At 47.3% G+C, this 26,024-nt stretch overlaps 1 long non-coding RNA gene across 1 annotated transcript in view; it reads left to right on the forward strand.

The window, feature by feature from the left end:
• LOC120997629 overlaps nucleotides 1–25,118 on the forward strand; it is a 99,062-nt gene extending 73,944 nt beyond the window's left edge. Inside the window, exons 6-7 of the long non-coding RNA XR_005778203.1 lie at nucleotides 10,607–10,613; nucleotides 25,045–25,118. This is a non-coding gene — a long non-coding RNA (uncharacterized LOC120997629). The remainder of the gene's footprint in view (nucleotides 1–10,606; nucleotides 10,614–25,044) is intronic.
• Nucleotides 25,119–26,024: the final 906 nt, after the last annotated feature.

Consider the following 26,024-nt stretch of genomic DNA (forward strand, 5'->3'; position numbering starts at 1 on the left):
CCGCATATATATTTTATATATTTTTAATACAGATGCTATAGTATTCCATTTGATGTTGAATACATTTTTGTTTTTCCAAGTGAACTGAATATTTTGGTTGTGCCTATCTCCTATTTCATTATCCAGAGTGCAGGGAGACTTACAGTATGCTGCATCAGTTTTTTTTATTTATTACTACATTTACTTATTCCTATATCAGCTGTAAACTCAGATATGTAATTCAATACCAATAAGATGGAAGCCTTTATTATTCCACAGCCAGCGTGCCAACCAATACCAGTCTGCACCCCTTAGGGGGGTTCAGGTCTTAATGATGACTATCCTCATATTTTGCTGGATTTACAAATCAGTCTTCAGAGTCTCCATGTCCTAGAAAAGTCAGCAAGATGCAGAGAGAAGAGGAGCTGCATGTTCCTGATGACATATTATCATCGATATTATATGATGTGGAAAAGGAGGAAAAGCAGATGGCAGAAGAAGGACTCCCACCTGTAGGACAGGAGAACGCTGGGGTTGGAGAAGTAGGTATGCCAGAGCTGATTAATAATCAGTGTTTACTGTCAAATAATCTGCAGGAGATTGTAGGCAAGAACAGCAATAATATGCATATTGGCCCTCCATCTAACCAGCCAAACCCCATACAAGCAACAGCCCCATTTAACGGTGCTCAAAGGTGCCGCGTGACCATTAAAAATGAAGACCAACTATACAGTGCGATCTTCATTTTTAAAGGAAAGGCAACTGTGGGCTAATTGGCCGTGCACTTCTACCCTGCAGCATGGCCGCACTGTGTGGCCGTTCCCTAAGGCAAAGTGGCCTGAGTATACCTGATTTATAGCGATTCGTGACAAATTAACTTCGGGGAAGTTGCTGAATCAAATTTTTCAAAACTTCGCTCACCTATAACAGTGGTTTTCTACTCACTCCCCAAAGTCCTTAAGGATTTATTTCCTCCCCACTCCAGAATCACTGTGGCAGGTATTACTGCTGTGGCAAAGCATCTTAAAGCATAGGTGGATCTTCATCTACAGACTTTGGTAAAGGCTATACTGTGTTGAGTCCATGAAACCAGGTACCATATATTTCGCTTTATGATACACTTTTTCCCCCCAAAAGTGGAGGGAAAATGTCAGTGCATATTATAAAGCAAATACTACTACTTCTATTATAGTTTCGCTCACTATTATGCAAGAGTCGCAGGGAGCGGTAAGTGATGCGCTTCAAGTGCTGCCTGTACTCACCACTCTCTGGTCTTCTCTGGACCTGCGCTGCACTGTGCTGACTGCTTACAGCAACAGGACATAGTGCGAGCACTATGATCTGACTCTGTATGTAGTTAGGTCACAATGCAGCGCAGATACAGAGAAGCCCAGGTAGCATGACTGCAGGTGAGCACGCCAGACCTGCAGAGTAGTGGCGGAGCAGAAGAGGTAAGTTTAATTTATATATTTTAGCTCTGATGGGGGTCTGATGTGAAAAATGATATGGGGGTCTCGCAGGGACATCTAAACGGGGTCTTATCTGAGGTCTCATATGGGGGAGGTCTAATATGGAGGTCTTATGGTGGTCTGATCTGAAGTTTGATATGGGGATGTGATATGAAGGTCTGATCTGAGGATCTGATATGGGGGTCTTATCTGAGGTCTGATATGGGGGTCTGATCTGAAGATATGATATGGGCTTCTGATCTGAGGATATGATATAGAGGTCTGATCTGAGGATCTGATATGGGGGTCTTATCTGAAGTCTGATATGGGAGTCTGATCTGAAGATATGATATGGGCTTCTGATCTGAGGATCTGATATGGGGGTTTGATTTGAGGTCTGATATGGGGGTCTGATTTGGGTTTTGATATGGGGTCTGATCTGAGGATCTGTTATGGGGGTCTGATTTGATATCTGATGTAAAATATTTTTTTCTTATTTCCCCCCCTAAAATCTAGGTGCGTCTTACCATCAGGTGTGTCTTATAAAGTGAAAACTATGAACATTTTGGGTGCACTTAAGGATTTTCAGTCAAGAAGTTAATTCTGATATCCTTTGAATGTTTATAATATTTCTTCATTTTTAATGAAGAATATTATTTTCGCACGGTGGGAAAGGGGAGATTAACCCCATAGTTTTCTAACCTCTATAGGTGTGTATAGAAAGAAATATACATTTAGACACTAAATAAAGCAGATTTTTCATGAATTAAGTGGTCCTCCAGATATATTGACAATCTTTATCTAAAATAGAATGGTACTGAGAGTGAATTCCATGAGGTTGCTAGATACATGAATGATAACAGCATTAATTTGTCTTTTAGCACATGTTACAAAAGAAATCAAATTACTTTTTTGGGTATAATTGGAAATCTGGGTTCAAAGGTAGGTACAATGACTTATTAGAAACAATCTGCAGGAAACTCCACCCTCCTTGCTTCTTCATGTCACCAAACATGTAATCCACAACATTCCATTAGGGAAATTGGTTAGAACTAGTAGGAACTGTCCAGATAATGCAATTTTTCAAAAGTAGACCGGATATTTATATGATAGACAGGATTTTAAGCTTGTTATCATGATGATCTACTATTATATCGTCATTATACAGTAATTTCAGATATGAACTGATAACAGAGAAATCTTGTGTTTGATCAAATACACTGCCTATCCCAAAAGAAATTTGCCACCTGGATTTAACTAAGCAAATAGTTATGAGCCTCCTATTGGATAATTACTGCACGGGCGATTATCTTTCAGCTGGCAACAAGTTATTTAACCCCAACTGGTGCAATGAGTTGCTTCTCATTTCTTAAACAACCATGTCGAAAGACACATCTCATGGTCGTGGAAAAGATGTTAGTCTGTTTGAGAAGGGTCAAATCATTGGCATGCATCAAGCAGAGAAAACATCTAAGGAGATTGCAGAAACTACTAAAATTGGGTTAAGAACTGTCCAACGCATTATTAAAAACTGGAAGGATAGTGGAGACCCATCGTATTCGAGGAAGAAATGTGGCGGGAAAAAAATCCTGAATGATGGTGATCGGCGATCACCTAAACGTTTGGTGATATCAAATCAAAGAAAAACAGTAGAACTCAGGGCTATGTTTAATAGTGAAAGTAAGAGCATTTCCACACACACAATGCGAAGGGAACTCAAGGGATTGGGACTGAACAGCTGTGTAGCCGTAAGAAAACCACTAATCAGTGAGGCAAACCAGAAAAAAAGGCTTCAATTTGCTAGGGAGCATAAAGATTGGACTCTGGAGCAATGGAAGAAGGTCATGTGGTCTGATGAGTCCAGATTTACCCTGTTCCAGAGTGATGGGCACATCAGGGTAAGAAGAGAGGCAGATGAAGTGATGCACCCATCATGCCTAGTGCCTTCTGTACAAGCCTGTGGGGGCAGTGCTATGATCTGGGGTTGCTGCAGTTGGTCAGGTCTAGGTTCAGCAACAGTATGTGCTGCAAGAATGAGGTCAGCTGACTACCTGAACATACTGAATGACCAGGTTATTCCATCAATGGGTTTTTTCTTCCCTGATGGCACGGGAATATTCCAAGATGACAATGCCAGCATTCATCGGGCTCAAATTGTGAAAGAGTGGTTCAGGGAGCATGAGACATCGTTTTTACACATGGATTGGCCACCACAGAGTCCAGACCTTAAACCTATTCAGAATATTTGGGATGTGCTGGAGAAGGCTTTGCTCAGCAGTCAGACTCTACCATCAACAATGCAAGATCTTGGTGAAAAATTAATGCAACACTGGATGGAAATAAATCTTGTGACATTGCAGAAGCTTATCGAAACAATGCCACAGCGAATGCGTGCTGTAACGAAAACTAGTGTGTGTGACCTTTTTTTTGGTAGAGACTTTTTTTTTGGACAGGCAGTGTATATAGCAAAGAATATAATTAAAGGGGTTCTCCAGGCTTTTTATATTGATGACCTATCCTCATATAGCCTTCCCCTCATATAGCTGATTAGCAGGGGTGTCAGACCCCCCAATATGATATTGATGATCTATCTTGAGGATAGGTCACCAATATTAAAAGCCCAGAGAACCCCTTTAATATAATTATACATTATTCTTAATATAATCAAGAAGCATCTTCAAGTTCACAGAATAATGTGGTAGAACATATGACAACCAGGGTTTAAGTTTTTCTTAAAATGGGCATGCATGCGTCCTTGACTCCTCATTGTCTCCTAGACTATACTCAGATGAGAGGCATCATACAACTACCTTGCTTTCCTATAACAGTAGAGTTTCTCTGTGGGAATATACGCTGTATACTGTAGCTATTGTGGGAATTCGCTCAGGTAGGCAGTTAGCGGATGCAGTACAGAGGCAAAAAAAACAGTTTGTAAATCCAAACTTCAGTGTTTATTCACACATAAGGCCAAAACAAAACGCCACTTTTCAGTCTTTGTGTTAGTTCACACAATGGAAAGTCCACAGAACAAAAAATCACCTTGTTTGCAGTTTTATCTCCAGTGGTCCACAGCAGGCTTTAGGGGGCCTGTTTCCCAGCGTGCGGCTCTCAGCCCTCCAGCACGGCACAAAGATTCAGATCCCAAACACAGAGACTGACAGCGCTAGCACTAGCTGCCGCTGACACCTGAAATTACCGGCTCTTACTTCACCGAGACCAGGAACTTTGGTGACACATACCTTCCATCAACGACGGACCCTTGCGCCTTCCTACACTATATACTGTGGACCTAGGCAGTACCTTCACATCCTATATACCATTAGTAACGTAAAATGTTTGTGCCTATATTAACCATAACACTAGTAATATAGTACATTTGGTAGTCTGGAAAAATAGTAAAATACAATATGTTGGACATATATTTTGTCCCCTTAATCTGTTTCATCATCTAATAATACCAATATATCAGTGATTTCAAAACACATTACACATAAACATGCAGGAGATACATCTTCGGTTCCTTTAGAAATTAAATATGTTTTTAGACCTACTGTACATTTTCGGATGTTCCTACCGTACCCTAGATAACCAGAAGGCCTGAATCTGTGCCAAGATCTCATATTACATTACTGATTTCCACCAGCATTTGCTAGATACTGTATATTTACTTGTTATTATTCTGAAAGATGGTTATAGTTTTCTCATAATAAAGCAATTATTGTACGGCTTATATTAATTCATGGATATACTTATATGTAGAATTATTATTATTTTCGAACTGTACATATACTGTACATGTATCGGACCTTTCACACCTCCACTAGTTAAATCTGTGATTTGTGTAAATTTGTGTTCTCGTATAGGTTTTGAAGGCAGATACATGCTAGCGGATATTGGCCATGAGAAACAGTGCTGCACAGGGATGCTTAGAGCCCACCAATAAAATACATTCTGGGGGCTCACTGTTCATTAAGATGCAATTTGCAAGACCCAAGATGCAAATTTGTGGCCACTGTAATCCCCAAAAACTTCAAAGAGAATGAGCCATGTCTCCACTAACATATGTGAAAGAGGTGGATGGCATCTGCTGGACTCTAGCTCAGAATACAGAGATCACCTTTATGGCATATCTTGTTAATGGTAAGATCTCATGTAGGGGCCACAGCACAGATAGAAACGGCACCAGCAAGCAGTCAAGCTTTCAAATTGTTTGGAAATGTGTAACGCCCCAGAGTGGCATTAGTACTTCTTCCCCCCGCTACTGTCTTTAATGGGCTAATATCATGTCATCTTGTGTATTTATTTCAGGTCCACTATAATGTGCATTCCTATTTCTAATGTAACTGTTATGTTCACGTGTAATATGCCTGGTTCACCAGCAGGTGGCAGCAAACACGGCAGAGCTGTACTTAGCTAGAATGGAACCTTCCATTTCATTCTAACACTCCCTCTGTGGAGAAGTGGGCAAGTCCCACTTCCTGCAGGAAGGGTGGGGACCAGTTTCTAGAGCAGTCTAGTGTCACGGCTGAGGATGGGGAAAACCCTCAGCCGTTCGATGCCAGAAGATGTTTGGTCGCTGCTCGGCCAGGACCACAGGATCAGGGAGCAGGTCACCTCCTATCGCGTCCCTAATACTGACCCTGACTCCTAGCTGTATGAGCCGACCCTGATGGTAGGAGGCCTCATACTCCGGAACCTTGGGGTCCCTACTTGCCCTCAGGGTGGCCCTGAACTAGGAGCAGGGTAAGACGACCTGTTCCTCCTAGGCACGGACGAACAGGAGTCTCACTGGCCAAGCTGCAAGGAGATGGGGAACATAGACATATGGATATGACAGGTGAACCAAGCAGTTCCACACTAACCTGCCACAGCCTTGCTGACTGGAACCCGTGCTCAAATACGCTGTCCACACAAACACAAGGGAGACAGCACACACATCAAAACACACAGGTAACCAGGACATCCATAGCTGCAATAAATATCAAGAGCATAAAAACATCAACTTAACAGACATTCTTTTTATGACCGCAAGGGTGGCCCTTACTGGAAAGATGGTATATGAACCAGGAGGATGACTCCAGCAAAACGCATGGCTGAAGTACCCCTCAGCAACTGCCTTCCAGCAGGAAGCTAAATAACCCAAGCGGCCACACCCACACACACACACACTAGGAAAGGGGTTAACCCTTGCATCAACAAACAAGGTAAGTGTCACTTAAAGGGGAAGTGTACAATAAACAATTACACTGCAGCTGTTACCGCAGGCAACGACATGCGTGGCAACCATGTCCTGGGAGTCAGCCCGAAGGCCGAGACACTGCCACAACATGTACACAATACCACACGTTGCCACGGGCAGCCACAAGTGAAGAGAAGTGTCACAGTGCACACCTACATAAACCTCGTGCACACCAGAAATAGAAAGTGAACACTAAAACCACACATTACCAGAGGCAACCGCATGCCATGACAGCGTGCGCCTAGGTCGCTCCACTGCCAACAACTTAATGTTGCCAACGGCAACCACACGTGAGGCAAGATACAGAGCCCACACCTGTGGTTGACAACATAAAACAAACTGCTGACAACAGCATGCGAACCAAGGAGTCGTGACCACAACCATGGTCGTGACACTCCCACCCCTCAAAGCCCCCCCACCAAAAAAAAAAAAAAAGGGGAAAACCAGTGAGGGACCAAAAACAGGAATGGGAGAAAGGAAATGTAGGGGAATCAGCGCCAAAACATGCGAGTCTCCCCAGGACTGCTGCCGGACCCTGGAGCAACACACAGGAACCAGGGGTCCGACTGCCAGGCTCTGGAGCAACACACAGGAACCAGAGACCAGCAAAGAAACAGCCCGGGGAGACCGCATTGACGCTGCGTCCACTCTCTACTCACATTCCCACTCCAGTCGCCGCCAACAGACACTCCAAACCAGCACACAGCCGGAACACTAACGGAATGCTGCCAGCAGACGACCAGAGATAGGAACATAGAGAGGGACGAGGCAGGGGCGTACATAGAAATCATTGGGCCCCATAGCAAGAATCTGAATTGGGCCCCTTAACTCCACCCACTACACACCCCTGGCCCATCCCACTACCTACCCTGGCTCCCCCCCTGCCACACCCCCATTGTATTCCTACTGACCCAGAGAATAAAAGGCACAGGTCAGTTTTACCGCAGAGGGAACGCCGTAGGAACAAAACCCGTAAAATGGTGGCCTTCCTATTATGCCCCCCAAAATGCTTGGCCACCGCATACAGATAATACTTATGCTCGGGGGGGGGGGGGGGGGGGTGCAGCCAATAGCAGGCTGTGAAGGAAATGAGCCTCCCTAGTGTCACCCGTGATGCTAAGGAGGCTCGTTCCCATTGTGGCCTGCTATTGACTGCCCCCCACGTCTCTGGATGTTTTCATTCATGTGACAGGGGGATGCAGTGGTGGCCATGTGGGCATCAGTGACGCGGTTGCCGGGAGCGGGCAAAGTATTACCTGTATGAGGTGCCCTGGCATTTTGGGGGGCATTTTTAGGGTTTGAATAACCCCTTTAACTCCTTGCTGCTGATGCTTAGTTTACCATGAGAAAAAAATAGCCATTTATCATGAATAATGACTTGAGTATAAGTTGATATTGCTGTCATAACGTGCAAGAAATAAAAGCGTGAACATCATACGTTATACACAAAAAATATGATCTATTACACGTTACACACCAATAATGTTGTTAAACCTTGCACACACCAGTAACTCCACCATATAGTGCTTCTCCCATACACTATGCACAAATAATAACATAATATGCTATACAGATAAATAATCCTGCTAAGGGTCCATTCAGACGTCCATAGTGTTCTGCGGTCTGCAAATTGCGGACCGCAAAACACTGACGCCGCACATCACCGGCACTTAATAGATCATTCCTATTCTTGTCCGCAGCTGCGGACAAGAATAGGACATGTGCAGCATACGGGTAGGTTACCCGACACTGCTATATTATAAGGTGTATCTCCCTTTAAGCAAGTTAGGCCTGTTGCAGGCAATTCCTATTCCAGCCAGCAGAGGGAGCCCCCAGTTTAGTATAAATAGGCTAGGGCCTAGCCTAGGGAAGGGAGTTGGAAGTTTCTAGAGTGAGTTCTGAGAGATTCAGGATTCATTAAGAAGTGCAGAAATTGCACTACTGGTGTGGAGGATCATTCCCACCCAGTTCTCCAGGTTAATTATACCTGAGGTACTCCAAAGATAGAGCCTGCCATCGGGAGGGAAGAAGACCTCTATAAAAACCGTTGCTCAAGGGTTATCACCAGGAGTTGGGTGTCTGGACCTTGAGGGAATTGCTGCATTTAGCATAAGAGGGAATCCCTGATCCTAGGAGGCCTACCTGAAAGTTAGTCTTTTTTGTAAGTAAAAGCCTGAACCACTGCTGTTAACTGTATGGTAAAGTGTGGAATAACTCTGGAACTGTATTCACTGGCTGTACATCCGACTACAAAGTCATGCAGTAAAGTTAACCTGTTATATAAAGATCCGGATTGCTCCATTATTCCTCCTATCACTACACGGTGTGTCACCGTTCAATTGGCACTGGCGTCACGACATCTATCAACTGCCTGTTCCAGTATTGACCCGGATTGAAGACGACAGTGAATCCCAGGCTAGTGGGTTGCCCTGCACTACGACTCCCCGCATACCTAAAGCTGCTCTACTGACCCCCTGGGACACTGCATCGCTCTTTTTGGCATCACGAACAGGATCCGCATGCTTCTGGAGTGCAGAGAAGTGTGAACTGTGTGCTTTAACTATTCCACTACCGTATTGCAAGGACTGTACCCTTTATTTCCAAGTCGGTGGATTACAATTGTGCCTGGGAGGAATCGGAGGTGCTGTGCTGTGTTGCGCTACCCCCAGGAAAAGCAAATCGTGTTTGTGGATTACAATTTATTCACTTGTCAACAACCCTGCTTGCTGTCAGGGAATGGTGACCAAGATGGCCACCGGCCGCCTGGAGTAAAGTTTCCCGCGCAGAGATTCCCGCCCCTCTTCATCATCGCACCGCCGCGGCCCTGCTTCTTCTACGTCACCGCGTACTCAGGACGTCCGGAGTCTCTCGAGACTTGGCCTGCACAAGCCCGGCGATACCGGTAAGGACTTGTAACCGGAGGGAAGGGGATTGTTCCGGCCCCTTTAGTCGCCAGCGGCCACATCTTAATAAACTAACATGTCAGAACCGGGAGTTCCCGAGCAGCCGGCCCCGGGAGAGCTTGCGGCTCCTAATCATCCTATAGCCCCCAGCATGATGCCCTTTACCATGCCTTACTATTTTGGGGCCCCATGGTTCCCCCGCTATAAAGGGGAGACCCATACCTTAAGAGACTTTAAAGAAAAGTTGCTGGCATTATTCAAACTGTACCCCATAAATGCCGAACAGCAGATGGAAATCCTGCTAGCACAACTGGAGGGAGCTGCCCGCAGAGAGGTATTATCCTGGCCTGCTGCTGAGCGGAGTACTCTAGAACAAATATTCACCCGCCTCAGGGCCACTTTTGAAACCAGGACTGCCTCAGAGATAAAGATGCACTTCTTTGGCAAGAAGCAGAAGTCCGGTGAGTCCCTCCGTGACTATGCCCTATCACTTCAGGAGGCTTTGGGGGCTGTAATTCAGATAGATCCGAAGGAGGCTGATAATCAGGACCAGACCCTGAGGGAACAATTTATCACAGGGGTGTCTAGTGAGCAAATAAGGACTCAATTAAAAATGCTGTCAGCCCAGCACCCTAGCAGTACCTTTCTGGATTTTAAAGAGCTGGCCATAAGAATTCTGGGGTCAGCCGTATCTACTGAGTTGAGCACCCCACCTGAGTCATCAGCCTGCAGGCCAAAACCGCTTAGCACTAACCAAGCTGAGGCCGGTCAAGCCGTTCAAGCTTCAGCTACCGATACTATTGCCATGCTGACAGAACAGGTAAATCACCTCACTAAAAGTCTAGAGAGAGTGTGCAGAAAGATAGAGGAATGGGAAAAACCCATAATGTCAGAGGAAGAGTTCCTGTCACCTCCTAGGCCGTTCCCACCTCCATACCAAGAGACTCACCCCAGGGATCCTGGGAGGCGTAATAGAGATCGTTCCAAAGATCGCAAGCGGCCCGTGTGTAAATACTGTAAAAAGGTGGGACACACAGAATCCACGTGCTGGCAGTTAAACGGGCTACCCTCGAGGCTGAGGACCACCCCTCGGGAGGTAGAACATTAGGTCCAAAGGATCCAAGTTGGATGCCCCGGTATGTAGGATCCCATCCTAAAATCAATATAGAGATCAACGGGTCCCCTTTGAAGCCCTATTAGATACTGGGTCCCAGGTCACTACCATTCAGCTGCCCGCATTTGAAAAGTTCTGGGACACCAACCAGTTAACCCAGCCGCCTGAATCCTGGGTAGAGATTATCGCCAGCAATGGCAAACCGGTAAAGATTCATGGATACTGGGAACCCACCCTGCAGGTGGGAGAAGTAACCTTGCCTCAACAGGGAGTGATAGTAGTACAGGCCGGCGACAGAGGAGGACATCCTGTCATTCTAGGCACCAATGTCTTCAAAAACTGTTATTCTGAAATACTTGCCGTATTACACCAGACTTTGCCCACTGCTTCCTCTGCATCCAAGAGGGTGATTCAGAAGACTATTACTGTGTTAAGTGCTCAGCAGAGGTTTGCTAATGGAAAAGGAGAAATTTGTACTGTCAGGATCCGTGATATTAAGCCTGTGACTTTGCCTCCTAATTCTCAAACTCTCTTATGGTGTCGTGCTATCCTGGGAGTCCAAGGCCAAGATTATCCAGCCCTGGTGGAACCAATCCAGATGGAGAACTACCCTTATGTGAGAGCTGCCAAGTGCCTGGTGAACGTCTCCCAAGGTAAAGTACCTGTCCGTCTGATTAACCTGAGTGATCATCCTGTTGCGCTTACTAAGCATTGCCGTGTTGCCCAGCTTTCCCAGGTGTCCTTCCAAGACATCATTCGTCTTCCAGTGACAGAAAAGCCGCCAGCTGCAGACAGTGGATGTCCATCGGTGACCCAGCCACAAGTGCCCTGGTGGGAAGAGCTCCATGTAGGGGACGAGACTACCCCCCAACATCAACAAGAAGGGATCCTACAGCTTGTCAAAGAGCACCACCAGGCCTTCAGTAAACATGCTACTGATTATGGAGAGGTTAGTGCCATACAACACACCATACCTACTGGCTCTCATCCTCCTATCAAGGAGAGATACAGACCCTTACCGCCTACTTCATATCAGACTGTAAAAGAAATGATCCAAGAGCTGAAAGACTCTAATGTAATCCGGGACAGCCGTAGCCTGTGGGCTGCACCCCTGGTCCTTGTAAAGAAGAAGGATGGTGGTATCCGTTTCTGTGTGGATTATAGGAAAATTAATCAAATAACCCACAAAGATGCATACCCACTGCCCCGCATTGAGGAGTCACTAACTGCTCTGGGCTCCTCCGCCTATTTCTCCACATTGGACTTGACCAGTGGCTACTGGCAAGTACCCATGGCCCCTGCAGATAGGGAAAAGACTGCTTTCACCACTCCCATGGGCCTGTTCGAATTCAATTGTATGCCGTTCGGGCTGTGTAATGCCCCAGGGACTTTCCAGAGACTAATGGAGCGGTGTTTGGGTCACAAAAACTTCGAAACAGTGCTGCTGTATCTAGATGATGTCATTGTGTACTCAAAAACATATGAGGACCATCTGAAACATTTAGCAGAAGTATTTGAAATCCTTATCAAATATGGCTTGAAAGTAAAGCCATCCAAGTGTCACTTGCTCAAACCTGCAGTAAAATACCTGGGGCATGTGGTAAGCGCAGAGGGCGTGCAGCCTGACCCTGATAAGCTAGCGGCTGTCCGTAATTGGCCGGTCCCCACTACCGTCAAAGAGGTGAGGAGTTTCCTTGGTTTTGCAGGCTACTATAGACGTTTTATCCCCCATTTTGCTCAAATAGCTGATCCTATCCAGGAACTCTTGAGGGGGCAACCCAAGAAAAGTCCTAGAACTCCTGTGCCCATTGAGTGGAATGAGGAAAGAGAGATAGCGTTCCAATTGTTAAAAAAGAAACTGACCGAGCGTCCTGTGTTAGGTTATCCAGACTACAGCAAGCCCTTCCATCTGTATACCGATGCTAGCAAACGAGGCCTGGGAGCTGTGTTAGCCCAGATCCAAGAGGGAAAAGAAAGAGTGATAGCTTATGCAAGCCGCTCCCTGAAAGGAGCTGAGAAAAATGACCAGAATTATAGTTCCTTCAAACTAGAGTTCCTGGCATTAGTGTGGGCAGTGATGGAGAAATTCAAAGATTATCTAGCCGCCACCCCGTTCATTGCATTCACTGACAATAACCCTCTGGCGCATCTAAATACAGCTAAATTGGGGGCCTTGGAGCAGAGATGGGCCTCTCGCCTTGCCAACTATGATTTCTCTGTAAAATACTGTGCTGGACGTACTAATGACAATGCTGATGCTTTATCCAGGCTTCCCACAGAGACAGCTCCTGATGATGGGCGGGATGCTTGGGAAGATGTAGAAATGCCGGCTTTCTATAACAAATTTGCTCAACAGGATCAGGCTCGAGCTACCAATGACAGAGCCGCAGCCCCTTCACCCTCCAGTAGGCCTGAGCCCAAAGAAGAAAGGTGGGTGAAATTACAGTCTGAAAGTAGAGTGCTGGGTGAGTTGTTGGATTTTATTACTAGTGGCAGAGCCCCTGAGAGGATTAGGCGTAAGAGTGCAGATCCAGAGCTCATCAAACTGTGGAGACAGCGCCATCAGCTCTTCATACAAAAGGGCCTATTGCTACGGAGAAGCCTTGACCCAGTATCCAACGAAAGAGTGCACCAGATTCTCATACCCCGACGAGATGCAGGTATGGTGTTGGAGATGTACCACAATCAATCCGGTCATTTTGGGGTCCAAAAGACTGAGGCTAATATCCGCCAGCGGTTTTATTGGGTGGGCATGAGAGAAGACATCGAGAGGTGGTGTCGGGAGTGTGTAGCCTGTGCCTTAAAACGAAGTGAGCACCACGACCAGAGGGCACCACTGAGACCCATTGTAAGTACCCGTCCTCTTGAACTTGTCGCCATCGACCATGTGAAGTTGGAGCCTAGTCGCTCAGGGTATGCTTATGCCATGACTATTATTGACCACTTCACTAAGTTTGTTGTAGCGGTGCCTGTGAGAGACCAGACGGCCAAGACTACAGCCGAACTGTTCTGGAAACACTTCCTCCTGCCCTACGGATGTCCAGAAAAGATCCTCACCGATCAAGGACCTGCTTTTGAGTCCCATCTGTTCCATGAACTGTGCCGCTTACACAACTGCAAGAAGATCCGGACAACAGCCTACCATCCTCAAGGTAACGGATTGTGTGAAAAGATGAATCAGACCTTGATAGAGATGCTGAGGGCCGTGCCTCCTGAAACCAGAGGGGATTGGCCCAGTCTGTTGCCACAGCTCATGTACACGTACAACCATACCATCCATTGTTCCACTGGGTATACCCCTTTTTATTTGATGTTTGGGCGCCAAGGGACATTGCCTGCTGATCACTCCTTGGACATACACGTACCTGATTGCATCAACCCCTTACCTAATACCGACTGGGTTGCTGAGCACCAAAGGCGATTGAATACGGCCAAAGCCATTGTTCAGGAACGTATGGATTATGCTAGAGACCGACAGCAGAGAGACTATGATCAAGCAGCCCATGCAGAACCCTTGACAATAGGGGCTGTGGTGTGGTTGAAAAATAACCGCCGTACAAGTAAACTGGACAGTAAATGGGAGCAGAGTCCCTATGTTGTCACTGCAATCCCAAATGCTGGGACCCACACTTATGAGATCACCCGGGAAGGCAGGGGATCCCAAATTGTGCACAGAAACCGGTTAAAGCTCTGCCTGACGCAAGAACCCAGTGCCGAGAGTTCTAGATCTGAATCACCTGTGTCAGAGCCATCAATACAGCCCGAGGATCCTATGCAGGCTGTCAGTAATCTAAGGTATGACACTGATCCCATGCATTGGCTCCTGACACCATGGTTGAATTTGTTGGTGCCCGCTCCGGCACCTACTGTATCTTCACCTCCAGAAGAGTCGGTTCAAGATGCCCCGGATCCAGTCCCCCTTCTAGGGGATCTAGTTGTTCCTGTTGCTCCTCTCTCGTCTACCTCGATGCTAAGGGGAGAGGAGACCCCTGTGTTGAGAAGGTCTACCCGGATGAACAGGGGACGTCCGCCAGTCCGTTTAGGGGACTTTGACTATGCTGGTGGTGTCTCCTCCCGAGCAGTTGCTACTGGGAATAGCTTGCTTGACGTTTGTGCGCAAGAATGGACTCCTCCACGTGAGCCCTTGCCTGTGATACACCCGCAGGAAACCCCTGGGTAGTTCCGTTATTATACTGCAACCAAGAAAAATGAACTAACCTGGTTCACCTTAAGTCAGCTGTGCCAGGTCAGCGGCCGTGTCTAAGAAACAAGAAGACGCCCCTTTCCCTTGCGTCATTTGTTCATTGAGTTACAAATGTTATATCTTTTGTGTGAAATAATTATTTATCATATTTATAATGTAATGCTTAAATTATGTACCATTTTATGCCGGTTCAGGAAAACGTGTGTGTGAGTACGAGGCCTTACTCACGTTAAAGTCTGGGGGTGTGCAGCATACGGGTAGGTTACCCGACACTGCTATATTATAAGGTGTATCTCCCTTTAAGCAAGTTAGGCCTGTTGCAGGCAATTCCTATTCCAGCCAGCAGAGGGAGCCCCAAGTTTAGTATAAATAGGCTAGGGCCTAGCCTAGGGAAGGGAGTTGGAAGTTTCTAGAGTGAGTTCTGAGAGATTCAGGATTCATTAAGAAGTGCAGAAATTGCACTACTGGTGTGGAGGATCATTCCCACCCAGTTCTCCAGGTTAATTATACCTGAGGTACTCCAAAGATAGAGCCTGCCATCGGGAGGGAAGAAGACCTCTATAAAAACCGTTGCTCAAGGGTTATCACCAGGAGTTGGGTGTCTGGACCTTGAGGGAATTGCTGCATTTAGCATAAGAGGGAATCCCTGATCCTAGGAGGCCTACCTGAAAGTTAGTCTTTTTTGTAAGTAAAAGCCTGAACCACTGCTGTTAACTGTATGGTAAAGTGTGGAATAACTCTGGAACTGTATTCACTGGCTGTACATCCGACTACAAAGTCATGCAGTAAAGTTAACCTGTTATATAAAGATCCGGATTGCTCCATTATTCCTCCTATCACTACACGGTGTGTCACCGTTCAATTGGCACTGGCGTCGCGACATCTATCAACTGCCTGTTCCAGTATAGACCCGGATTGAAGACGACAGTGAATCCCAGGTTAGTGGGTTGCCCTGCACTACGACTCCCCGCATACCTAAAGCTGCTCTACTGACCCCCTGGGACACTGCACATGCTCTATTTTTTTCCGGAGCCGCGGACCGGAAGTTCGGGGCAGTGGACAGGAAATGCGGATGCGGACAGCACACTGTGTGCTGTCCGCATCTTTTCCAGCCCCATTGAAAATGAATGGGTTGCACCCGTTCCGCACGGATCCGGACCCATTCAACAGACATCTGAATGGACCCTTATACAATGTGCACAGATAAAGCCACCATATCCTTCACACAGTGGGACAGGGCAGCTATTAGCAATTCCGAACCAATTTCTTATGGTAGGAGGTTCCAGACCCATCAAGCAGAGAGTTGCAGCAGCAATGAAAAGTGTGACCACCAGGTCACTACCGAGGTCTGCCAGCAGGAGTCGCCAGAGCACCACCATTGCTGCACGTCTGGATTACAAGAGGCAGGAGAGGCCTTTGATCAGCTTCAGCAGCAGCAGTGAGGATGACGTCAGGTCCTTCCTCTGAGGAGTTGCTCTACTGCACTTTTCATCGAACTAATGGGAGCCACGGCATGGACAACTCCTGATGGATGAGGACTTGTTGGCATTTTATTTGTTTTGGTTGCCCCGTTTGTCATCACCTAGATAGACATGTCTGTTATTACTCCCCCTACTTGGAAACTACCTCCAAGTAGAGCACGTCTGCGCCAAAATTCCTTTTTCTCCCCTTCTCAGGTTAATTGGGAGCCCCCCTTTGCTTAAAAGGGTTCTCATCACCTTTGCTGCTACTTCATATTACTATTCCATGTGGATTACAAATCACATTGTGCCTTTTGTGGATTACAAATAATGACATTACTATTTCCCGTGGATTACAAAGGGCTTTTCGTATTAGAGGTTCCAGGTTGGTGCATTCCATCCGGCAGCACTGAAGAAAAGGACTCTAATGTGATTTTATTGCACTATTTAATTGCATTATGTATTTAGATGGGTTTTTCAAGTTTTCAGCAACGTTTAATGTTTTGTGCCCATTGTGTGTATTCCTTTACAGGTACTGCAGTGTGATTGTATGCACTTTAATTGGATCTTTGCACTTAACCTTATTAGCCAGATAGTTAGCTCCTTACTCTGTCTAAACTGCTTAGAAGGATTAGCCCTCATGGAGATTTTGGAGAGCACCGCCTCCTCCTCCTAATTTAGTGTCCTAAGGCCTTGCATGCCGCCTTAAAGAAAATTTTGTAGCTACCTGTCAGTCATCAAGGTGACCGTGTGAAAAGCTATTTATAGATCTTGTTGCTTGGAAGAGAATACAGAATGAAGCCACCCTTCTATTTGCGGGTGTCTCATAGCATCGTGGAGGGATTACAGTACATGACACCGCCAGGCTCCATACATGACTGTGGCTACATCGTGGAGTATTTGAGCGCTTTGTCCAGACATTTTGGTTCACTGGTTATTACCGAGAGGGCAAACTGTGAATAGAAACCCTACTCATAAGGGCAGGAACCTAGTGGTTGCTGTTGCTATGTGTATGTCTGTAGTAACAAAAATAGTTTAGATTCTCATGCGTAAGTTGTAAAAACCAAAAGAACTTCTTCTGCGGGCGCTGCCAAGGATCACATCAATATGGGGTGTATGGTTCCAATAGCTTTTTTGTCTACGTGTTTCAGGGGTGGATACATATACATACATGGATACATAGTAATACATATATAACCATTAGCAACCGTTATATATGTATTAATGTCTTGAGCAAAGTGTTATCCACCCTGAAACGCGTAGACTATAAAGCTATTGGAACCATACACCCCATGTTGATGTGATCCTTGGCAGCGCCTGCAGAAGAAGTTCTTTTGGTTTTCACAACTTATGTCTGATTTCAATACCAGCACCCGCTCTTTAGGCGCAGGCAGGAACCCAGGCTGCATCCAAGCCCCCGAATGATGGTTGGGATATATACTAGCAGGAGCCTGTAAAGCTGTTGTGACTCCCTCACAACATGATCTGGTAAGCGAACTACAAACTTACAATATATACAATACTGCAGGGGAGCACCCAGGAATTTTGTCTAGGGGGGGGTTCGAAAAGGCAAAAAAATGGGGCATGTGTAGTGCGGGGGGGGGGGGGGGGGGGTGGCTGTAGTGTGTTGCGCTGATTCTTTTACTCGGCCATTTCTAAAAGCTCTGCAGGAATGGAACCAATTTTTTAGCCCCGCCCATTATTAAAAGCCCCTCCTACATATAATAGGCCACGCCCAACAAACACTGTACAGCTAACATTCTATAGTTGCGGCCTGTCTCTACACATCATACGGAGAGGGGAGATTCTGTCCTGGCTGCACTGCCTGCTTATACAACAAGCTACAGCCAGGAAGCTCCTCCGCTCTCCTCCCTCCCCTGATCCTGCTCAAGGCCTGTGGTTCCCCCCACCATCTGCCACCCGCCCGTGGCCTGCTGCCCCCTTTGGCCGTCCTCACCCAGCTCTGAATCCTCCTTCTGCAAATGGCAGGGGGAGGAGCCGGAGCATCTGCAGTGTACTCAAGTTGTGCGTAGTAGGTGTTTCTGAGTGTAGTAGTGCAATATACACTAACCTGGTACAGCTGACTCTCTGCAAGGGCAGGTATAGGTAGGAATAGTTCGTGACGCCAGTGCCAAGTAAACGGTGGCACGCCGTTTGCGGATGCAGGAAATAATTTGAGGAAACGCGGTGTTAAACAGAACTTCAACTTTAGTAGGTTGCAGGCAGAGACAATATTGGAAACGCAGTTCCTCAGCATACAGTCGATTTTGCAATTCGGTCGATGCAGGCAATTCAGTACAGCAGGGTAATTACAGAGTGTAAAACACAGGATTCGCAGCACAGGAGCTAGCACTCTAATTCTGTCTGATCCTGGAATATAGCAATTCTTCACCAAGGCCCATTAACCTAATACTGGCTTTATATCCTTGATTATGGCTTTCATAAGTACCTCCTCTGTTTCCTCAATACCTCTGGCTCCTCTGATATTTGCCTCAGTCTCTCCTAGCTTCTGAATGGTTCCTCAGGCTAAGGTATTCCTGCTTCTGCATGTGGGAATTCAGGAGGGAATCTTCTCCTGAACAGCAGGCTTCAGGCCTGGACTTGTCTCAGACATTATCTAATCTCCATCTGTAGATTACAGACACTAGACTCCGTCTGCCTTGCACTTCCCTGTCTGGCCTTATATAAACTAGGGCTCCCTAGCTCCCTCTATGGACTAGAAGCGGTAATGACACCCCTAGCAGGCCTGTACATGCAAATCTCAATGACAGGGAAATACATGCATTACATTACATTTTATAAAACTGACATACAACAACTTTCCATAATTAAGGAGGGACGACAGCACACCAAGTGACCTTTGGTAGTAACGGGTATTACAACTCCCGTATACTACATACCCCACTGCTTTAAGCTGAGTACGCCCTCGTACTCCATCATGGGTCGCCCAACTGGAATCTCTACCTGAAATAGAAAAAGAGACATGCAGGCATACATACATGCAATTCAACTGCATTTACATCAGGTCCAATTGGCAAAGGTGCAGGGTAGTGACAAGGGGCGTCGTTCTCTTCTCTCAGGATAATGAATGGAACGGGGGCGCTGACCTGGCACAGCGTAACAATATAACCAGGATAGTCCATGACAATGAATAAGTCCATGATAAAACAGTAGAAAACGGTATAAAAGTTCTTGGAGGCTCAAATAACAAACATGAGTCCGTACCCAGGTTATTTCTTATTAAATCACAGAGGCTCTCATGCGGTGGAGTCCATCTCTGGGCACAATACTTTAAAAGAGTAAGAATCTCAGAGGCTCAGGTCCTTTTGAGTCTGTCTCCGGGCACGGTTCCTTAGTAACAGGTTGCACAATAAAATGGACAGCAAAGACAAGTGCTGTAATACCCCTGATCAACCTGAAAAAGGGGGTGAAGGGTAAAAGGTGCAACAAAGGAACAGGCACAACTTGGTGTGGGGTAACAAAAGCAGGCAGGAGGTCCTGGAAACAAACGTGGCCTTGCTGACTTTGTAATTTCAGTGGTCAACACCTACCACTGAGCCGTGGACCAACTGGCAGCTGCAACAAAGGGCCAGCAACATAGGACTCCTGTCCTGGAAGGGTTAACATCACCTTCTGAAGAAATAAATCAAGGGCCTAGCAGGCTGATCACAGTGGCATATTGTAGCTACTTGGCTCTGCAGGGAGGTATCTTCTGTAGTATTCCTCTACAGGAGGATGGGCCCACATGACTGTATCAGGGGGTAGCTGCAGGGTAAAGGGGCCCCTAATAGGTATTGGCCCCATAGGCCTAGGGGTGAACCCTCTGGTGGGCCGTGCCGGCCCTGGCATAATCACTGCAGGGTGTGACATACTTGGTACCGCCGCAGCAAGCGGTCCGGTGCTCTGGGTGCAGCAATTCACAGCAATCGCGGGTCCGGTCTGGGGCACTGACGGAGCGGTGACTACAGAAGGCGGTCGGCGGGTGGTGACAGGCACCCTTACCTCATCCTTCCTCGGCGGCGTCTGGATCCTGGCGGTGTAGGTCTTACGCAACTCCCGCAACTTCTCCTCCAGCCGGACGATCTGCTCACCGATACTCTCGGTGTCGGAGTCGCTGTTCTCTGCTGGCGCCGCCGGCGCAGGTACAGTCACCGCTGATGCAGACTCGGCCTCTTCAGGTCCTGGACTTGCCTCTGGTCTCCGTCCCATCCGGATGTTCTGGAAGGTAGCACTCAGTCCTTTTTGCTGCTCCAGCTCAGATAGTGTCTTCTCCCGACGTGGCAGCTCGGGGGAAGGGTAGGGGCTCACCCATTTCTCCAACACGGTTGGCTGCCAGAAGACGTTCGGCCCGATGAAGGAGCTCCGCTCCTGAAAGGCGTGATGGGCCGGCTCTGGAGAGCGTTCCGGTTCTCGCTCGCAGCCAGAGTGGTCTTCTTCTTCTGCCTCCCAATCCTCAGGTCCTCGCTTCGGACGGGTCACAGCAGTCGCATAGGGGCCTCGCAGGCCCTCGGCAGGGGTGTACTCCACTTCCTCTCCCTCGCGGAGGCTGTGCTGGTACGAAGGGAGGTAGTCTCTCTTGACAGACCTTCGATCGACATAGAGGTCTCTGCCAGTAAGATAGTCCTGAATAAACCCGTAGCCACGGGATTTGTCAAACGACAGCACCACTCCCTTTCTCCTTTCCAGGCGGGGTTGGGTGTGCGTATGTCTGTCATGTATGGTCTTAGTTAGCTCCTCATACACGATCTTTGTCTGGGTATTTCGCTTGATAGCGGCCTCCCGAATCTCCGCCATCAGGGAAGACCATTTAAACGATGGCTGAAAAAAGTCCCTCCATGAGCCATAGTAGGGCTCGGGTTCTTTCTCCCTGGTGCGGCAGGCAGGTTGCTCCGGTCCCGGAGCGTAGGCCGGTGGAGCCTCCTCTGGCTCTACACCGGTGTCGGTCATTTTTCCAATCATAGGTGCGGACGCTGCAGCAACACTCTGCTCACAATCCAACATGCTCGATCCTACTGAGGAGAGCGATAGGGTCGCGTCAATTAGAGTAGCCAGCTCCTCCCATTGCACTGGGGAGCCGCCCCCCAGGTATTCCAGTATGTGGAGGGCGGTGTCCATGCTGGCAGACATGCAAATGACCAGATAAGCCGTGGCGCCTGCCCTTGACCTTCTTCCCGCTTTTTCCTCAGAAAGGCGCCAACTTTTCCCGCCTTTTCGGGATGAAGGTGACGCAGCAGTAAATTCAGCAAGCTCAGCGGCCATCTTTAGGTACAAACGCTGTCTATTCACTGACAGCAAGCAGGAATGTTTAAAGTCCACAAAACCACACTCCAATGCGGCGATTTTCTTCCTCTGGATAGCGCAACCCTGCACAGCGCTTTTTAGAGGTTTTTGGAACACTTTGGGTACGATTTTCAGTCCACAAAGTTCACTTTCAATAAACAGGAAAATTGTCACTTTGGTCACAGGGCACTTGTATAAGGCACAAAGTTCACGCTTCTTGCACTAGAAAGCGTGCGAATCCTGTTCGTGACGCCAAAAGAGAGGTGCAGTGTACTCAAGTTGTGCGTAGTAGGTGTTTCTGAGTGTAGTAGTGCAATATACACTAACCTGGTACAGCTGACTCTCTGCAAGGGCAGGTATAGGTAGGAATAGTTCGTGACGCCAGTGCCAAGTAAACGGTGGCACGCCGTTTGCGGATGCAGGAAATAATTTGAGGAAACGCGGTGTTAAACAGAACTTCAACTTTAGTAGGTTGCAGGCAGAGACAATATTGGAAACGCAGTTCCTCAGCATACAGTCGATTTTGCAATTCGGTCGATGCAGGCAATTCAGTACAGCAGGGTAATTACAGAGTGTAAAACACAGGATTCGCAGCACAGGAGCTAGCACTCTAATTCTGTCTGATCCTGGAATATAGCAATTCTTCACCAAGGCCCATTAACCTAATACTGGCTTTATATCCTTGATTATGGCTTTCATAAGTACCTCCTCTGTTTCCTCAATACCTCTGGCTCCTCTGATATTTGCCTCAGTCTCTCCTAGCTTCTGAATGGTTCCTCAGGCTAAGGTATTCCTGCTTCTGCATGTAGGAATTCAGGAGGGAATCTTCTCCTGAACAGCAGGCTTCAGGCCTGGACTTGTCTCAGACATTATCTAATCTCCATCTGTAGATTACAGACACTAGACTCCGTCTGCCTTGCACTTCCCTGTCTGGCCTTATATAAACTAGGGCTCCCTAGCTCCCTCTATGGACTAGAAGCGGTAATGACACCCCTAGCAGGCCTGTACATGCAAATCTCAATGACAGGGAAATACATGCATTACATTACATTTTATAAAACTGACATACAACAACTTTCCATAATTAAGGAGGGACGACAGCACACCAAGTGACCTTTGGTAGTAACGGGTATTACAACTCCCGTATACTACACATCTCCTCTCCTACATAGCGCCGCATACCTCTGACATCCAGTGATGTCACCTTTGTTGTAGACGTTCTCTTTCTTTATCTTCTCCATTTAGACCAGACCGCCATGATGATTTTTCAGCCATCTCCCGTCTCTGCAGAGATTAACAAACAGACATTAGTTTCCCACATTTCCATCATCTTCTGAACACCCTTTCCTGCCACCCCCAATACTATACTGCAGAGAAAGTCCCCCTGGAAACATTACTACCAAACAGATAGTGGCCCCTTCAACAATTATTGGCACTCATTGCTCTAAAAAATAACTGCACCCAGACACTAATAGTATAAAGATAATGTCCCCCAAAAATAATTGTGCTAAGCTGATACTGTGCCAGGGTGCCCCCTAGAGTAACAGTGCTCCCCAAAATCCCACCAATAGAAATAATTCTCTCCCAGAGCACACTTACTAGTAATAATGCCCCTATAGTGCCCTTACTAGTAATCATGTTCCTCATAGACCCCCAGTAGTAGTAAAGCTAATACCCCCTAGTAGTAATAATTCTCCCTATAATATGACAGTACATGAAATACCCCCGCTTAGTGCCCGCAGTTGAGCTAATGTCCCCATAATGTATGCCAGTATAAAATACCCCTATATAGTGCCCCAGTAAATGCCCTCATAGTGCTCCTCTCGCCCTTTCCCATAGTGTCCCCCATAATATGCCAGTAAAAAATGCCCCTTCTAAGTGCCACCATATGCCCCAATAGTGCTGCACTCCCCCATAGTGCCCCCAAATAATGCCCCATAGTGCCAGTAAAAAATGCCCCCTTAGTGCCACCAGATGCCATAATGCCCCCCATAATGTGCCAATAAGAAAAAAGGCCCCTTTAGAGCCCCCACTTCCCCATAGTACCCCCAAATAATGCCCCCATAGTGCCCCCAAATAATGCCCCTATAGTGCCGTTCTCTCCTATAGTGCCCCCCATAATGTGTCAATAAAAAAAAGCCCCTTTAGACCCCCCAGATGCTCCCATAGTGCTCCTCTCCCCCATGGTGCCCCCCCATAATATGCCAGTAAAAAATGCCCCTTCTAAGTGCCATCATATGCCCCAATAGTGCTCCACTCCCCCATAGTGCCCCCAAATAATGCCGCATAGTGCCGCTCTCCCCTATAGTGCCAGTAAAAAATGCCCCCTTAGTGCCACCAGATGCCATAATACCCCCATAATGTGCCAATAAGAAAAAAGTCCCCTTTAGAACCCCCACTTCCCCCAAATAATGCCCCTATAGTGCCACCAGATGCCCCATAGTGCCGTTTTCTCCTATAGTGCCTCCCATAATGTGTCAATAAAAAAAAAGCCCCTTTAGACCCCCCAGATGCCCCCATAGTGCTCCTCTCTCCCATGGCCCCCCCCCCATAATGTGCCAGTAAAAAATGCCCCCTTAGTGCCACCAGATGCCATAATGCCCCCCATAATGTGCCAATAAAAAAAAAGTCCCCTTTAGAACCCCCACTTCCCCCATAGTGCCCCCAAATAATGCCCCTATAGTGCCACCAGATGCCCCATAGTGCCGTTTTCTCCTATAGTGCCTCACATAATGTGTTAATAAAAAAAAGCCCCTTTAGAGCCCCCAGATGCCCCCCATAGTGCTCCTCTCCCCCATTGTGCCCCCCCATAATGTGCCAGTAAGAAATGCCCCCAGAGTGCCACCCCCAAAAAAAATTGGGCTGTAAAAATTGTCAGATGCCCCCATAATGCCAGCTCCCCCCCCACCGCCCCGCCAACTCTCCAAAAAAATAAATAAAATTGAAAACACTGTTACCTCCATCAGCAGCGGTGTGATGCAGCCTCTTCCGGCCTGTGTCCCTGCTGTGTGCTGCCCGGCTCAGGCGGCGCGGTGATGACGTCATCGCGCCACCTGAGCTGGCCTCTGATAGGCTGCAGGCATTAGTGCCTGCGGCCTATCAGAAGAACAGGGGAGGGACACCTCTCCGTCCCCTGCCGCAGCACAGGATGGATATGGAGATGAGCGCTTCCACAATAGAAGCGCTCATCTCCTACTGCCCGCCCGTCCCCCCCCCCACCACTGCCGCAATTACATCCAGGGCCGCGCCGCCTGTGGTGATCGGCGGTGCGGCCCTGAGGGATAAAAATAAATAAAAATGTCTGGTTGTTCTAGGGGGGGTCCAGACCCACTGGACCCCCCCTGTAGGTGCGCCACTGGTTTCCAGCAACACCACACATGAGGCACTGTCCTCTCATTTTTTCTCTCTTTGCATTAGATTCTCATGCAGCACTATAATTTTTTCTTGGTACCCTTAGAGCATACCCTAAGCACAAGCCGAGGGCGGTTTGGTTTTAAGTAAGGGGGAATGTAACACCCCAGAGTGTAATTGCCACTTCTTCAACCCGCTACTGTCTTTATTGGGCTAATATCATGTCATCTAGTGTATTTATTTCAGGTCCACTATAATTTGCATTCCTATTTCTAATGTAACTGTTATGTTCACGTGTAATATGCCTGGTTCACCAGCAGGTGGCAGCAAACATGGCAGAGCTGTACTTAGCTAGAATGGAACCTTCCATTCCCTTCTAACACCCCCTCTGTGGAGGAGTGGACGAGTCCCACTTCCTGCAAGAAGGGTGGGGACCAGTTTCTAGAGCAGTCTAGCTTACCCCCTGCTAGGGGAAGGTGGGTGTGCTGGGCACATCTCTGCTGGACGTGCCCAAGCCAAGCCAGCAAAAGCACCATCAGCTTTGATGGATGTGGAGGCCACAGCTTAAAGCCTCAGGAGTCAGGAGGAGAGTTCCCTGGCATAATTAAGAGACAGACTACAATGAGAGAAGTTGCAAAGAAAAAGCTAAGTTATACAGAAAGCCTGTCAGCACAGCAGAGCCAGAGAGCAAAAGATGTAGCAAAGTTGAGTTTGCCTGCCAGAGTTTTAATGCCAAAGCCTGCTGGGACCAAGACAAATTTTAAAGATTGGTAAATGTTGATCAGACACAAAGTAAATCTGCTATTTCACTTCATCACAAGGTCGGGGCTCAATTATTTCTTAAAATTCTTAAACCATGTGCAGCCCTAGCTTATCCTTTTTGTGTTTCTGCTCCTCCATTATGGCCCCAGGCATAACTGACCATGATTCCTGCCATGTTGAGACATGTCAGCACTGCAGATAACTTTGCACACCAGAGGACATTACGGTCTAACATCAAGAAATGTCCATGATGGCAAGTGGATGAGGCCAGATCAACATCAAAT

The sequence above is a fragment of the Bufo bufo genome, chromosome 4 (genome assembly GCF_905171765.1).
Source record: "Bufo bufo chromosome 4, aBufBuf1.1, whole genome shotgun sequence".
Taxonomy (NCBI): domain Eukaryota; kingdom Metazoa; phylum Chordata; class Amphibia; order Anura; family Bufonidae; genus Bufo; species Bufo bufo.